We start from the raw sequence: 15358 nt of genomic DNA, 5'->3' as shown, positions 1-15358 counted from the left end.
AATAGACAATTGACTTAGGGTAAGAAGAAATGATTTAAACTGCTTATCAATTCTATGACTTTAAGTAAGAAATATAATGTCTCTGTTCTTTGAGTTCATCATCTTCACAGTACTATAAAGATTAGCTGAGTTTGAATGCAGATATGTTGACTAATGATATACCATGGGTAAAATCAATTTGGGCATTGCAAATAGCTACACAAAGTAAAATATTTTACTTATTATTTTTAAGAGACTGTATGAACTTATAAGTGTTATTAGATTATAGCTAAATAAACTTGACCATTAAAAAGTGTATTGAGATTATTTTTTGAAAGGAGTTTTAGGTTGATAGAATGACTGGGAAGAAGTTACAGTGATTTCCCATATAGCATTTCCCCCTCACATGCATAGTATTAGTAGCTCAGTCTAATAGCCTTGTAGGCTCCTCTGTCCATGGGATTCTCTAGGCAAAAATACTGGAGTGGGTTGCCATTTCCTTCTCCAGGGGACCTTCCCAACTGTACATAAAGGAGATTTCATTAATGTGCATTAGAGGATACCCCAGGTTAACCTGTTAGAGAAAACTGTCTCTTGAGTCTTTTAAATTCTATACCAATTCTGTACCTCTGGGTGGCCAATCGTTTGTTTCTTTATTTAGGTTTTAAGGTGAATGACCTGGGGCTATTTGTTTCCATCAGCCCGATTGCGAATCAAAAGGCACAGATGAAATGTTTATTTTTCTTGCTATCCTCAGAACAGACTGCTGCAAAGCTACTCTATGATTCTTATTCTTTTCAGCTTACAATGCAAATAGCTTATGGATAGCCTCTTTCATTACTTATATCCCCCAGCAGGGGGGTACCTTTGTTACAACTGATACATTATCCATTATTCACAACATTCAGTTCAGTTAGTTCAGTTTAGTCACTTGGTCGTGTCCGACATTTGCAACCTCATGAATTGCAGCACGCCAGGCCTCCCTGTCCATCACCAACTCTGGAGTTCACTCAGACTCACGTCCATCGAGTCAGTGATACCATTCAGCTATCTCATCCTCTGTCGTCCCCTTCTCCTCCTGCTCCCAATCCGTCGCAGCATCAGAGTCTTTTCCAATGAGTCAACTCTTCGCATGAGGTGGCCAAAGTACTGGAGTTTCAGCTTTAGCATCATTCCTTCCAAAGAAATCCCAGGGCTGATCTCCTTCAGAATGGACTGGTTGGATCTCCTTGCAGTCCAAGGGACTCTCAAGAGTCTTCTCCAACACCACAGTTCAAAAGCATCAATTCTTTGGCACTCAGCCTTCTTCACAGTCCAACTCTTACATCCATACATGACCACAGGAAAAACCATAGAATATATATTTATATTTATATATATTCATATATTTAATATTGTTGCTGTTTAGTCACTAAGTCGTGTTTGACTCTTTGTGACCCCATGGATTGTAGCCTGCTGTGCCTTCTGTCCATGGGATTTCCCAGGCAAGAATACTGGAGTAGGTTGTCATTTCCTTCTCCACGGGATCTTTCTGACCCAGGTATTAATTGCATCTTTTGCATTTGCAGGCAGATTCTTTACCACTGAGCCACCTAGGAAGCCCATATTTAAGATAATATGTTAAATCTTTTTTTTTAATTTAAAATTAAAATTTAAGTAGCATATCAAGTTTTTCTAAAAGTTATTATGTAAAGTATTTGGAAGGAATGCTGTCATGATCACAAGTATCAATAGCTTCTAGAAATAGTTCTGTTTCCCTAGCCACTTCTTACCCTCTCCATGGAAACTGTTAGGATATCTCCTTAAAAACTTGTTTCACTTCTCTCTCTACCTTTTCCTCATCAGTGATGTTTCTTCCTATTTCACAGAGAAAACAGATGTCTTGTGTACCTAAAACATCCTTCCACTAACCTACTGCTGGAGATGTTGTCCTAAATTGAAAAATCATTATGTAAATGACTCTGATTAAAATCTTTGAATTGTGACTCTTTATAGGTATAGGATTGTTGCATGTGCTGTGGATGGAATCATGCAAAACATGTTCCAACTACCTTGCTTGTCTTTATTGAAGAAGCTGTGTCATTGAATGTTAAGATACCATCTCTTTCTCAGGTAAATAGCAATGTAATGTTTTTCTGCCCATGAGATATAGGAAAATCCCTGGGTAGAAACAATGCCTCCTCTCTTCTAAATTGAAGAGCAGAGTTTTGGATAGAGGAAATGTTTTCAATCTGTCTCCCATAGGTTTTAAAGTGTCCCTGGCATTGTGTTGATGTACTTCTATGCTATATCACACTACTGTCACATGAACTTTAGAAAGTTGAGATACTCTTACTTCAGTTTTACACTTGAGAAAATATAAATTTGAAAAGAAGTTAGCAACTGGCTCAAGGACACTCAATTAATAAGTAACAAATTTGGCAACACATACTCATAACAATATGACTCTAAAATTCATATATATATAGATATTCTTCAAGTTGATGATGGTTTACTAGTCAGTTCATGACTTGTCCCTTTATACACCCCTCAGTATTCTTCTGACAGCTCTCACTCTTATATCCTTTTTCTTAAATTAATTAATTTATTTTAATTGGATGCTAATTACTTTACAATATTGTAGTGGTTTTTTGCCATACATTGACATGAATCAGCCATGGGTGTACAGGTGTTCCCCATCCTGAACCCCCCTCTAACCTCCCTCCCCATCCCTTTCCTCAGGGTCATCTCATTCTCTTACATTCTTAACATCTCTCTCTCCTCTATTTTTAAACAGTATTTGCATATCTCTCCTTTCCTTTAATAAACCTACACTCTCTTATTTTTTGATTTGCAGATAATGATTGTTCTTCCTCACCTCTTCCCTTTCCATCTGATAAATATCCTGTTGTGTTGCAAAGTGCCTTTACAGTTGCTTTTAAATAGATTGGCCCCAAATTTTTCATTTCCTTTCCAAAGTGCTGTATTGATAGCACTATTTAATTGAAAGTGAAAGTGAGTCATCCAGTCGTGTCCAATTCTTTGTGACCCTATGGACTGTATAGATAATAAAAGTACTATAACACTTAACACTGTCACACTGTTCGAGATAAAATTTCTTTTAATACACTGACATCCAAAGCAAGTCAATGGGATATATCTAGAGTAATTGTCTTTCTCAAGAACATCATATATCTAGGTCTAAATCAATATAAATAGAGATAAGTAGAGAGATACATAGATACATATTACTCTGTGTGTATATATATGTGATATATATATATGTGTGTGTGTGTATATAGTGTTATCTATATAACAGCTCTGTAAAACTTGAACTACATAGTTTGTAGGAACTAGAAAATTAAAAATAAACTACATAAATTATATGAATCTTTAATATTTATAAGTTAAAGGCAAACAAAAGTGAAAGCCAGCATGGCTTAAAGTTGAAAATACAATTAAAACTTTTATCATAGTACTTCATTTAACCAAACAGAAAGTCTAAATAAAATGGGTTAATCATGGCTTTAAAAACCCCTTTACAAAACCAAAATTAAAAAAAAATTAATTCCAGAGTTTTTATACTTTTTAAATTTAAACATTAATTAACATGAAGAAAATTTGTTTTTATATCCCCTAGAGTCAAGGTTAAGTTGAATTTCACCACCCAAATCATTATTTTTTAATGAAATGAGTAAAAGTATTATAGTATTTTTACATGCAGAAATTCATTTCTATATTAAGCTGATTAAAAACTAAGTGGGCCACATAAAAATACTTTTATGCAAAGGATTAGAGTATTTGGGGATATTAAAATCATGTTAATTATAAAGTTAGGATTTCAGTTAGCTAAAAATGTTTTACATTTATACAAAATTTAATAATTTTACTAGTATCACATATGTTACTTGACATGTCACTCTATGAAATTTAAGACATGGTGTGATTTAGGTGTATCACATGCTTTATGTAAACATTACATGCCTCATAGAGACACTAGAAAGTAGTTTTGATGTACTTTTGTATCATGGTCCCTATAATACATCCTCAAGGAAATTATGAAAGTCATCATATTTTAGCAATAATAAAAGATGAAGCTTAATGACAAAAAGTATCTTTATTAGAAGCCTATGTGAAGAAAAATAACTATTTTGTAACTTTAATACAGGATAATTTGGTATCACTTAGCCTGGTGGGCTGCCGTCTCTGGGGTCACACAGAGTCGGACACGACTGAAGCGACTTAGCAGCAGCAGCAGCAGCAGGGGGAAAAAAAGCTGAGTGCTAAAAAATTTATGCTTTTGAACCGTGGTGTTGGAGGAGACTCTTGAGAGTCCTTTGGACTGCAAGGAGATCCAACCAGTCCATCCTAAAGGAGATCAGTCCTGGGTGTTCATTGTAAGGACTGATGTTGAAGCTGAAACTCCAATACTTTGGCCACCTGATGTGAAGAGCTGACTCATTTGAAAAGACTGTGATGCTGGGAAAGATTGAGGGCACAAGGAGAAGGGACAACAGAGGATGAGATGATTGGATGGCGTCACAGACTCAATGGACATGAGTTTGAGTAAACTCTGGAAGTTGGTGATGGACAGGGAGGCCTGGCATGCTCCAGTCCATAGGGTTGCAAAGAGTTGGACATGACTGAGCAACTGAACTTAACTGAACTGAACAAACAACTTGGAAACAAAATTACATATAGGCCTCATATGAAGATAATCAGTTGTGGAACTGCGACCTGATTTCATTCCCTTCCTAAATCAAGTTAGAACATTGGAAAGTAGCTTCAGCTTAATAGTTTAAAAATTATACTGACAATATTACAAAAACTTATTTTCAAATCTGTAATAACCATGCTTCATAATAAGAACTGGCCCTTTATGACTGGCATGGAATACAGAAAGCATATATATATATATATATATATATATATATATATATATATATATGAATTTCATAATAAAAACTGGCCCTTTATGACTGGCATGGAATACAGAAAGCATATATATATATATGTATGTATATATGAATTTCATCATATATGAATATCATCATAAATTTCATCAAACTATATTTTTCTGTTTGGCTTCATTTTGATGTTTTAAAAGTATTTTGATTTTACTTTTTATTTAAAAAATATTTTCTCTACTGAATTCCAAACTACTTCTCATTTTACAAAAAAGAAACCTAAGAAACAGAGAAATTAAACAAAAGGGCATAATAGTAATGATGTTTATGTTTTAGCTGTGATTAAATATAATTTCTTACACCTTTGAGTTTTTTTAAGCTTTCACATACTGTGCTGTTTTTATTACAAAAAGTTTCACTTATTTTGCTCAGTAACCACCCTATTGCTTTGTTTCAGTAAAAATCATTTTTTGTCCATGCACCTGTATTCTCTGTCCAGTGGAAGAATTTAACATACAATAGCTATCTTTCAATATTATGGAATATGAACTAAATACTGTGGTATGTTTAATTTTTTCATGTTCATAAAATCCAAGGATGCTAAACAAATATGTGGAGATTATTTAAATTGTTTTATTAGTAAACATTTGAAGATTTTCTAGTTACTAGTTATGTATTATTAACTGAAAATTAATCAAGATGCCAGGCATTTTTCATAACAGCCTATGTCAGCTCTTCTGCACGTCCTACTAGTATAAGTATATATTGAGCGCTACCAACTGTTAAAACATTTAATGTATTTTTTGCATTATATATTAACAGACTCCTTTATTAATAATAAGTATTTGTTTTCAAAATAGAAAATTCCCCCAAATATAGATTGTTTTATCAGAAATAAATCTTCACTTTGGATAATAGATCAAAATTAAATTTGAAGATTAAATTCAATAACAGTTTCATCTATATTTTTCTTTTATTCATTTACATATATCATGGAATTTTTCTTTATGTTTTTACTGTATGCCTCCTTGGTTTCCCTAAAGAAAAAAAAAGAGTAAATATTCTAAATGAAGAAGTAAACTAACAAGAAATCAATGTTTATGGTATACAGAGAATATAAGTGGCTCATTTTGTTTTAATTTTATTTTATTTAACTTTACAATATTGTATTGGTTTTGCCATATATCAAAATGAATCTGCCACAGGTATACATGTGTTCCCCATCCTGAACCCTCCTCCTTCTCCCTCCCCATACCATCCCTCTGGGTCGTCCCAGTGCACCAGCCCCAAGTATCCAGTATCGTGCATCAAACCTGGACTGGCAACTCATTCCATATATGATATTATATGTATTTCAATGCCATTCTCCCAAATCATCCCACCCTCTCCCTCTCCCACAGAGTCCAAAAGACTGTTCTATACATCAGTGTCTCTTTTGCTGTCTTGTATACAGGGTTATTGTTACCATCTTTCTAAATTCCATATATATGCATTAGTATACTGTATTGGTGTTTTTCTTTCTGGCTTACTCACTCTGTATAATAGGCTCCAGTTTCATCCACCTCATTATAACTGATTCAAATGTATTCTTTTTAATGGCTGAGTAATACTCCATTGTGTATATGTACCACAGCTTTCTTATCCATTCATCTGCTGATGGACATCTAGGTTGCTTCCATGTCCTGGCTATTATAAACAGTGCTGCGATGAACATTGGGGTACATGTGTCTCTTTCAATTCTGGTTTCCTCAGTGTGTATGCCCAGCAGTGGGATTGCTAGATCATAAGGCAGTTCTATTTCCAGTTTTTTAAGGAATCTCCACACTCTTTTCCATAGTGGCTGTACTAGTTTGCATTCCCACCAACAGTGTAAGAGGGTTCCCTTTTCTCCACACCCTCTCCAGCATTTATTGCTTGTAGACTTTTAGATCACAGCCATTCTGACTGGCCTGAAATGGTACCTTATATTGGTTTTGATTTGCATTTCTCTGATAATGAGTGATGTTGAGTATCTTTTCATGTGTTTGTTAGCCATCTGTATGTCTTCTTTGGAGAAATGTCTGTTTAGTTCTTTGGCCCATTTTTTGATCGGTCATCTATTTTTCTGGAATTGAGCTGTAGGAGTTGCTTGTATATTTTTGAGATTAGTTGTTTGTCTGTTGCTTCATTTGCTATTATTTTCTCCCATTCTGAAGGCTGTCTTTTAACGTAAGACCAGAAACTATAAAACTCCTAGAGGAGAACAGACAAAACACTCTCTGACATACATCACAGCAGGATCCTCTATGACCCACCTCCCAGAATATTGGAAATAAGAGCAAAAATAAACAAATGGGACCTAATTAAACTTAAAGGCTTCTGCACAACAAAGGAAACTATAAGCAAGGTGAAAAGACAGCCTTCAGAAGTGGCTCATTTTAAATCAGGTGCCCAAAGTATTGGAGCTTCAGCTTCAGCATCAGTCCTTCCAATTAATATTTAGGACTGATTTCCTTTATGATTGCCTTGTTTGATCTCCTTGATGTTGGAGGGATTCTCAAGAGTTTTCTCCAACACCACAGCTCAAAAACATCAATTCTTTGGTGCTCAACTTTCTTTATGGTCCAGCTCTCACATCATATGTGACTACTGGAAAAACCATAGCTTTGACTTTAGGAATCTTTGTCGGTAAAGTAATGTCTTTGCTTTTTAATATGCTGTATAGATTGATCATAGCTTTCTTCAAAGGAGCAAGCATCTTTTAATTTCATGGCTACTGTCACCATCAGCAGTGATTTGGGGCCCCAAGAAAATAAAGTCTGTCAGTTTCCATTGTTTCCCCATCTATTTGCCATGAAGTGGTGGGACCAGATGCTATGATCTTCATTTTTTGAATGTTGGGTTTTAAGTCTTTTTTTTTTTTTATTTAATTTTATTTTTAAACTTTACATAATTGTATTAGTTTTGCCAAATATCAAAATGAATCAGCCACAGGTATACATGTGTTTTAAGTCTTTAAAATTGCACCCAAAATACAAATTAGTGACTTTGGGGGAAAAGTTTTAATATATAAATATTTTTACACTCATTGATTGATTACACAAGTTTCTATCAATCCAAAACCAATTGCAATCTTTTAATGATATGGTGAAAAAAATGAACCACAGATATGTGTGAGTTTTAGTAGTTTTCAAATTCAGTTGACTCAGTATAATTAATCATTTCAAGTTTCTGCAGGTTTACAGGTTTGAAGTCAGAAAATAACTAGAAAGAATTCAGAGTCTTAAAGCAGGCAAAGAATAAATCATTTGGTCCAGAATTTGTGATATTTTTAGGAATTATATATTTAATCTGTTATTAATGTTTAAATGAATATATTACTATCTATATTTTATGCATACATTTAAGTAAGGAGAAAATACGGTCACAGACATGTTTCTTATTCTGAAAATATTTGGTGTTTGGATGAAAATAAGTGCTTCATAAATTAAGTTTGGAGAGGTAAAATTGAGATATTTTTATTTACTCTAGTTTTCCTTTGGGTGTTTGTCCTTTATACAGAACCCAATATAGTAAAGTAGTTATTTAAAGAAAATAAGCAAGTACCTTTACCTGAGTAACAAATAATTTTTGATAGTAGTTTTAGTAAGGATATAAGAATTCTGATATATTGGATAGCATAAGAAATATTGTCTTAGAACTCTAATTTCCCATTTCTGAGAAATCATGTTTGTTATTTTAACTTTTAATAGAGTGATTGAGTTAATTAAATTCCTAGGTTTCTGATGGGCTGCTATTGGTACACTCAGTTTTGCCCTTATTCAGCTCTAAGACTTCATTTCTTCCATCTACTTCCTTTCCTTTTCTTTCAAAAGTAGCTAATTTAATGTAATACATCTTTGCAAATGTGCATATGTGCATTTTTAATATAAAAGGGCTATTTCCTCAAGCAGATAGGTATGAGGGATTTTTTTTTTAATTTAAAATATTGACTGCTGTTTTAAAATTCTTCCAAATTTGTGAAATAAATAAACTTATATAATGTAAAATATTTAGCCCATTTTCTAAGCTTGTTAGGAAATAGGATAATTTTTTTAAATATTGTGGTAATACATTTTTCTAAGGAATTTTGAAATCCATTTTCTGAAGAATTATGTCTTAGAGTGATGTTGTCTAATAAAACCTTCTCTAATAATTGACATTTCTATAATATGTGCTAGCCATACACGTGCATGTGAAATGTTACTTGTGCAACTGAAAAAGTGAATTTTTACTTAATTTAATTTTAATTTTCATAGTCATAGTTGAATAGAACAGACATAATATAGGTTGCTTAAGATACGTGTATATATTATTCACATTTAATTTCTGATAGATGGATTACAAAGGAAGAAGGACATAATGTAAAATATTAATTTTATGTCAGATGTCCAGCAGGATGTTGTGTATTGTGATAATAAACTAATCAGTAAGAGGAAGAGCTTGATATAAATTAATACTTGGCTAATTTTTCTTTGGACTATATTCAGTAATACATTTTCAATCAAATATATTATATACTGCTTCATAGTCTATTAACCTGTGAACTGTTCAATATTCTTCATGTTTGGCCAAGAAAACATTCCTACACATACATATGCAAACAATACACTGACTACAAAATGTGTTTATAAAATGCTTGAAAATGTTGGCAATTCTCAGTTAGAGAAAGGTAAGCCTTAATTTTCATACCAGAAAAACTAGAAATGTCTATGCAAAGGATCAGATTAATTCAATAGAATATTTTTACCTCCTGGAAGAAACTGGAAAAGTCTTTTCTGAACACCCTAAATCTTATGCCAAGTGTGCCAACTGGCACACTTCTGAACAAACACCAACATGGTTGATTTTGAGAAACACACTATCAACTGATTAGTTACAAAAAAGTTGAAAAATAATTTGGCCTTTTTGTATTTGGGGATTAGTTATCAACATGTTTTTTCTTTTGTAAACACAAAGTTTTGAATGTTCTTTATAGAAAACCCGAAAAAGCAAAATAGCAGAAAAAAAAAATCATACCTACTTGTGTATATGAAATTTTCCTCTCCTTGTTTCAGGCTAAAGCATATAAAAACTGAATATTAAAGGTAAATTATTCTGACCCAGGATTAGATGGGTTAAGCATAATTCTTTTGCTATGTAGTCTTATGAGACATCATTTAGCATTATTAAATTTGCTGTGAGCCTGTTTAAAGAACTACTTTTGTAAGTGGTTCAGGAATCTACAAATGGAAAAATGGCTACACAGTAAATTAGCACTGGAATTCAGGTTCTCACTGGCTGAAATTTGGCACTAGTACTGGCATTTCTGGCAATTCTAATGAAATTTTTGTAATCTAAAATAAATTGATAAACTGCCATAAAATCACTTTCTAATATCTCATGGATGGCTCTGCATGCCTTGTTGAAAGTGAAAGTCACTCAGTTGCGTTGGACTCTTTGCGACCCCGTGGACTATACAGTCCATGGAATTCTCTAGGCCAGAAGTGGGTAACCTTTCTCTTCTCCAGGGGATCTTCCCAACCCATGGATCAAACCCAGGTCTCCCTCATTGCAGGCATATACTTTATCAGCTGAGACACAAGCCCAAGAATACTGGAGTGGGTAGCCTATCCCTTCTCCAGCAGATCTTCCTGACCCAGGAGTCAAACTGGGGTCTCCTGCATTGCACACAGATTCTTTACCAACTGAGCTATCAAGGAAGTGTGCATGTCTTGTTAGTGAAGACATGTAGACTCCAATTTTCTTATAGTCCTGATAAAAATATTATTTGCCATTCAAATATTAAGTTATCCTACCTATTTATATACCCTTGTTTACCAATCTCTCAGTGCATTTTTTGAAGTATTTGAGCAAATTACTGAAACAAAGTTAAAAACATCTTCTCTAAGCAAATCTTCTTCAGAGGGTCTCATCAATGAATGGTAATGGGAAAGGGGTGGGGTGCATCTCGACTTATTTGGTTAAAGTGAGAATTTTAAGTTTTTCCCTTTTGAGTATCAAATGTATTCATTCATCATTTCTTTATCTAACACTTGATTAAGTCATTCAGAAAACTAAGATCATGGCATCTGGTCCCATCACTTCATGGCAAATAGATGGGGAAACAGTGGAAACACTGTCAGACTTTATTTTTTGGACTCCAAAAACACTGCAGATGGTGATTGCAGCCATGAAATTAAAAGACGCTTACTCCTTGGAAGGAAAGTTATGACCAACCTAGATAGCATATTCAAAAGCAGAGACATTACTTTGCCAGCAAAGGTTCGTCTAGTCAAGGCTATGGTTTTTCCTGTAGTCATGTATGGATGTGAGAGTTGGACTGTGAAGAAGGCTGAGCGCCAAAGAATTGATGCTTTTGAACTGTGGTGTTGAGAGTCCCTTGGACTGCAAGGAGATCCAACCAGTCCATGCTAAAGGACATCTGCCCTGGGATTTCTTTGGAAGGAATGATGCTCAAGCTGAAACTCCAGTACTTTGGCCACCTCATGCGAAGAGTTGACTCATTGGAAAAAACTCTGATGCTGGGAGGGACTGGAGGCAAGAGGAAAAGGGGATGACAGAGGATGAGATGGCTGGATGGCATCACCGACTTGATGGATGTTAAATCTGAGTGAACTCCGGAGTTGGTGATGGACAGGGAGGCCTGGCGTGCTGTGATTCATGGGGTCTCCAAGAGTCGGACATTACTGAGCAACCAAACTGAACTGAAGTATCTACTATGTAAGAGATGTTGTAACAGGTGTTAGGAGGGCATAGTTAACGAGCTATGGTACCCCCTTAGACAATTCAGTCTACTAGAGAATAGAGCTGCAAAATGTATAAAGCACTGAGTGTTACACATCTAAGCCATGTGTGTAGTGGAGGGTTGTAGAAAAGTTATATTGACTGACAATGTTGAAGGCAGAGGAATATGTTTTACAACAGGCATCTTGAATGTATGGTGGCACATTTTTGATCTATAATAGGTCACAATGATGGGCTTGTAAGGAGAAAGGAATGGGTGGGTGGTGAGATTTCAGAGTGATTACTCTGAAGTGACTAGTGTAGAAGAGTTTGATATTTGTTAAAACCTTTTTCGATGTACTGTGCAGATGGATATGCCTATTGGGTGATTTTTTTAAAAATTGGTATATTATGAAACTTGGGTTCTGGAAATATCTTTTCTAGTGTTTTTGGAATATGAGAAAAGTCTTCATTAGGTTCTGTGAGAGGTGTGAAAGGGCAGTTGGTGACATAAAATTTTGTGTTGGGTGTGTTAACAAACTCAGGTCTGGCTGCTCTCTGCTCAGAAGTCAATAGTTGACTATTGTTAAACAGTCAATAGTTGACTATTGACTTCTGAACAGAGAGCAGCCAGACCTGAGTTTGGCAGCACGTGTTGGTGGAAAGGGCTTCCTAAGTGACGCTAGTGGTAAATAACCTGCCTGCTAATGCAGGAGACATAAGAGACATGGGTTTGATGACAAAGGGTTTGATCCTGGCTGAGGAACATCCCTGGGGGCGGGGCATGGCAACCCACTACAGTATTCTTGCTTGGAGAAACCCATGGACAAAGGAGAATGGCAGGCTACATCCATAGGGTCACAAAGAGACAGACATGACTGAATGTTGGTAGAAAGGAAAACAACACTTTTAATCAGAAAGTGGTCAAAGTGGGGAGAAAGTGAACGAAGTGTCCCCAGGTCCCCCACCCACAAACCAACTCCAAAGATTCTGCTTGGCTGTGAAAGTTTTTAAAGGAAAAAGAGAAAAAATCCTAGTTAATCATTGAGATAGGGAGTCAGAGTCGTAGCCGTTCCCCACTCTGTGGAGGCTTATCCACTTCCTGTGATCTTTCTTTAGATGCTATGTTGTTCACATAGTTTGTGAGATTGCTGAAGGGGAAACTAGGGAAGAGATCTGGTCCTCTCATAATTACTTATTCTTCATTTATGCCTCAGTGTCAGACTTTATTTTTCTGGGCTCCAAAATCACTGCAGATGGTGACTGCAGCCATGAAATTAAAAGACGCTTACTCCTTGGAAGGAAAGTTATGACCAACCTAGATAGCATATTCAAAAGCAGAGACATTACTTTGACAACAAAGGTTCGTCTAGTCAAGGCTATGGTTTTTCCTGTGGTCATGTATGGATGTGAGAGTTGGACTGTGAAGACGGCTGAGCACTGAAGAATGGATGCTTTTGAACTGTGGTGTTGGAGAAGACTCTTGAGAGTCCCTTGGACTGCAAGGAGATCAACCAGTCCATTCTGAAGGAGATCAGCCCTGGGATTTCTTTGGAAGGAATGATGCTAAAGCTGAAACTCCAATACTTTGGCCACCTGATGTGAAGAGTTGACTCATTGGAAAAGACTCTGATGCTGGGAGGGATTGGGGGCAAGAGGAGAAGGAGACGACAAAGAATGTGATGGCTGGATGGCAACACTGACTCGATGGACGTGAGTCTCAGTGAACTCCGGATTTGGTGATTGACAGGGAGGCCTGGCGTGCTGCGATTCATGGGGTCGCAAAGAGTCAGACACGACTGAGCGACTGATCTGATCTGATCTATGGTAAGAACCAACAGGTTAGGCAAAATATTACACTCACATATATACTCTACCAAGTGTAAAATGTTAATTGATAGCTAGTGGGAAATTGTTATATAACTCAGGTTGCTCAGCTTGGTGTTTGGTATTGACCTAGAGGGGTGGGATGGGGGAATGTGAGGGAAGCTCAAGAGGGAAGGGATATATGTATACATAGAGCTGATTCACTTAGTTGTACAGCAGAAACTAACAACATTGTAAAGCAATTATTCTCCAATTAATAAAACAAAAGATTTGGAAGGTGTTCTTGGGCTACAGATGAGTAGAGCATGGAGACAGTTGATTTAAAAGTTTGCTACTGTTTAGCTTTGTGAAATTGACAAGAAAAGGGATTTCCCTGCTGAAGGTGGTTTCCTATAAAGATCTGATTACAGTAGAAGGAAGAACATAAGGGGTTTGGATTGGAGTATAAACAATGATATGGTGAACAGATGCAATGAACAGTAACCAAAGCATTGATTCACACTATTCTCCTCCCTTATCTCTTTCTCTCTCTTTTTCTTTTGCTCCCTACAAAAAGTTTCCTCCAAAGCTATCAGGCACATTTACTCCTTTGCAGTGGCTTATTTGTTTTCCATTTATTCTCTGTTCTTATATAGCTGGTGCCGGGGACCAGCCCCGGCTGATCCAGGGTATTCGAAGCGGGGACGGCGTCGGCGAGGATCAGGAAACAACTGCTTAATTAAACGTTAATTAAGGATATAAAGAGTAATAGAATGAGGATAGCTCAGTGAAGAAATTCAGTGGAGAAAAGAGGCTGAAATAAGGATAGCTCAGTGAGGAAATTCAGTGGAGAAAAGAGGCTGAATAATTCAGCCAGAAGGTAAGAGAAAGAACGACATGGTGAGACCAAGTTTCGGTGAACAAGGCCCGTACTTTATTTTCCAAAGTAGTTTTTATACCTTAAGTTATGCATAGAGGATAATGGGGGAAGGGGTAGAGTCAGGCAGCAAACCAGGCTTTCTTCCTGCAAACTTAGCATATGCAAAAGTTAGGTGATTTGCATCATCTTCTGGCCCAGAGGCCTGTTAACAATTTAAGACCCTTTCTTCAGAAAACTTATTTTTCTCTAAAGGTGATTGGTCAGGAGCCACCCTCCAAAAGCATTAGATAAAGTTGCATTCCTACAGCGCAAAGGTGTGGTGGGCTATAACAAGAAAAAGAATCAACTCAAGGGTCCCAGGTTACAAACATTAAAGCTACTACTTACACCAATTATATTAATCAATACACTGCCAGGGACACAGCAGGTAAGGGATATGGAGACTTAACAGCAAACATTGGCCCAACAAGTGAAAATCCCTTCACCAATACAATTTCTAATCAATCTTTTAACTACTCAAAGGAATCTGTGTTTACACAGTTTAGAACATCTCCTGCCTCTCACAGTTGGGAGGCTCTGAACAATCACATGTGGCCGGAAAAACCTATTCAGGCAGGCTAGAGGATTTCCAAAGGAGTTTGTAGGTTAAACACTGTCACACCCAGGAATTATTAACTGGAGCTGTAAGCTAACTCTTTTTTCAGAGAGGTAGTGGGGGACAGCCCCCCGTAAAGTCAGAGGTGTAGGTGAAAGCACAAAGCAGAAAGTAGGCAGACTCTGGTTTTGGGGGTAGATTGCTCGAGAATTTCCAGGGAGACTCCTGAGGCTTGATCCCGCCTTTGCGTATGCCAAGCCTCCTTCCTCATGACCTTTGCCAGGGGCGGAGCTCGCTCCCCGCAGCTGGAACAATAATGAATTAAAAATAAACACAATTTGCAAGAATCTTTTTTTTTTTACTTCGTTAACAATACCAGTATAACACAATTCTTCTGAGACACAAAGATCCCAACAGCAATAATATTCCCTTCTCAGAAAGTCTAACTGATGTTTGCAATTGCATGTT

This window comes from Bos mutus, chromosome 16, assembly GCF_027580195.1.
Source record: "Bos mutus isolate GX-2022 chromosome 16, NWIPB_WYAK_1.1, whole genome shotgun sequence".
Taxonomy (NCBI): domain Eukaryota; kingdom Metazoa; phylum Chordata; class Mammalia; order Artiodactyla; family Bovidae; genus Bos; species Bos mutus.
This window is presented reverse-complemented; position numbering follows the sequence as displayed.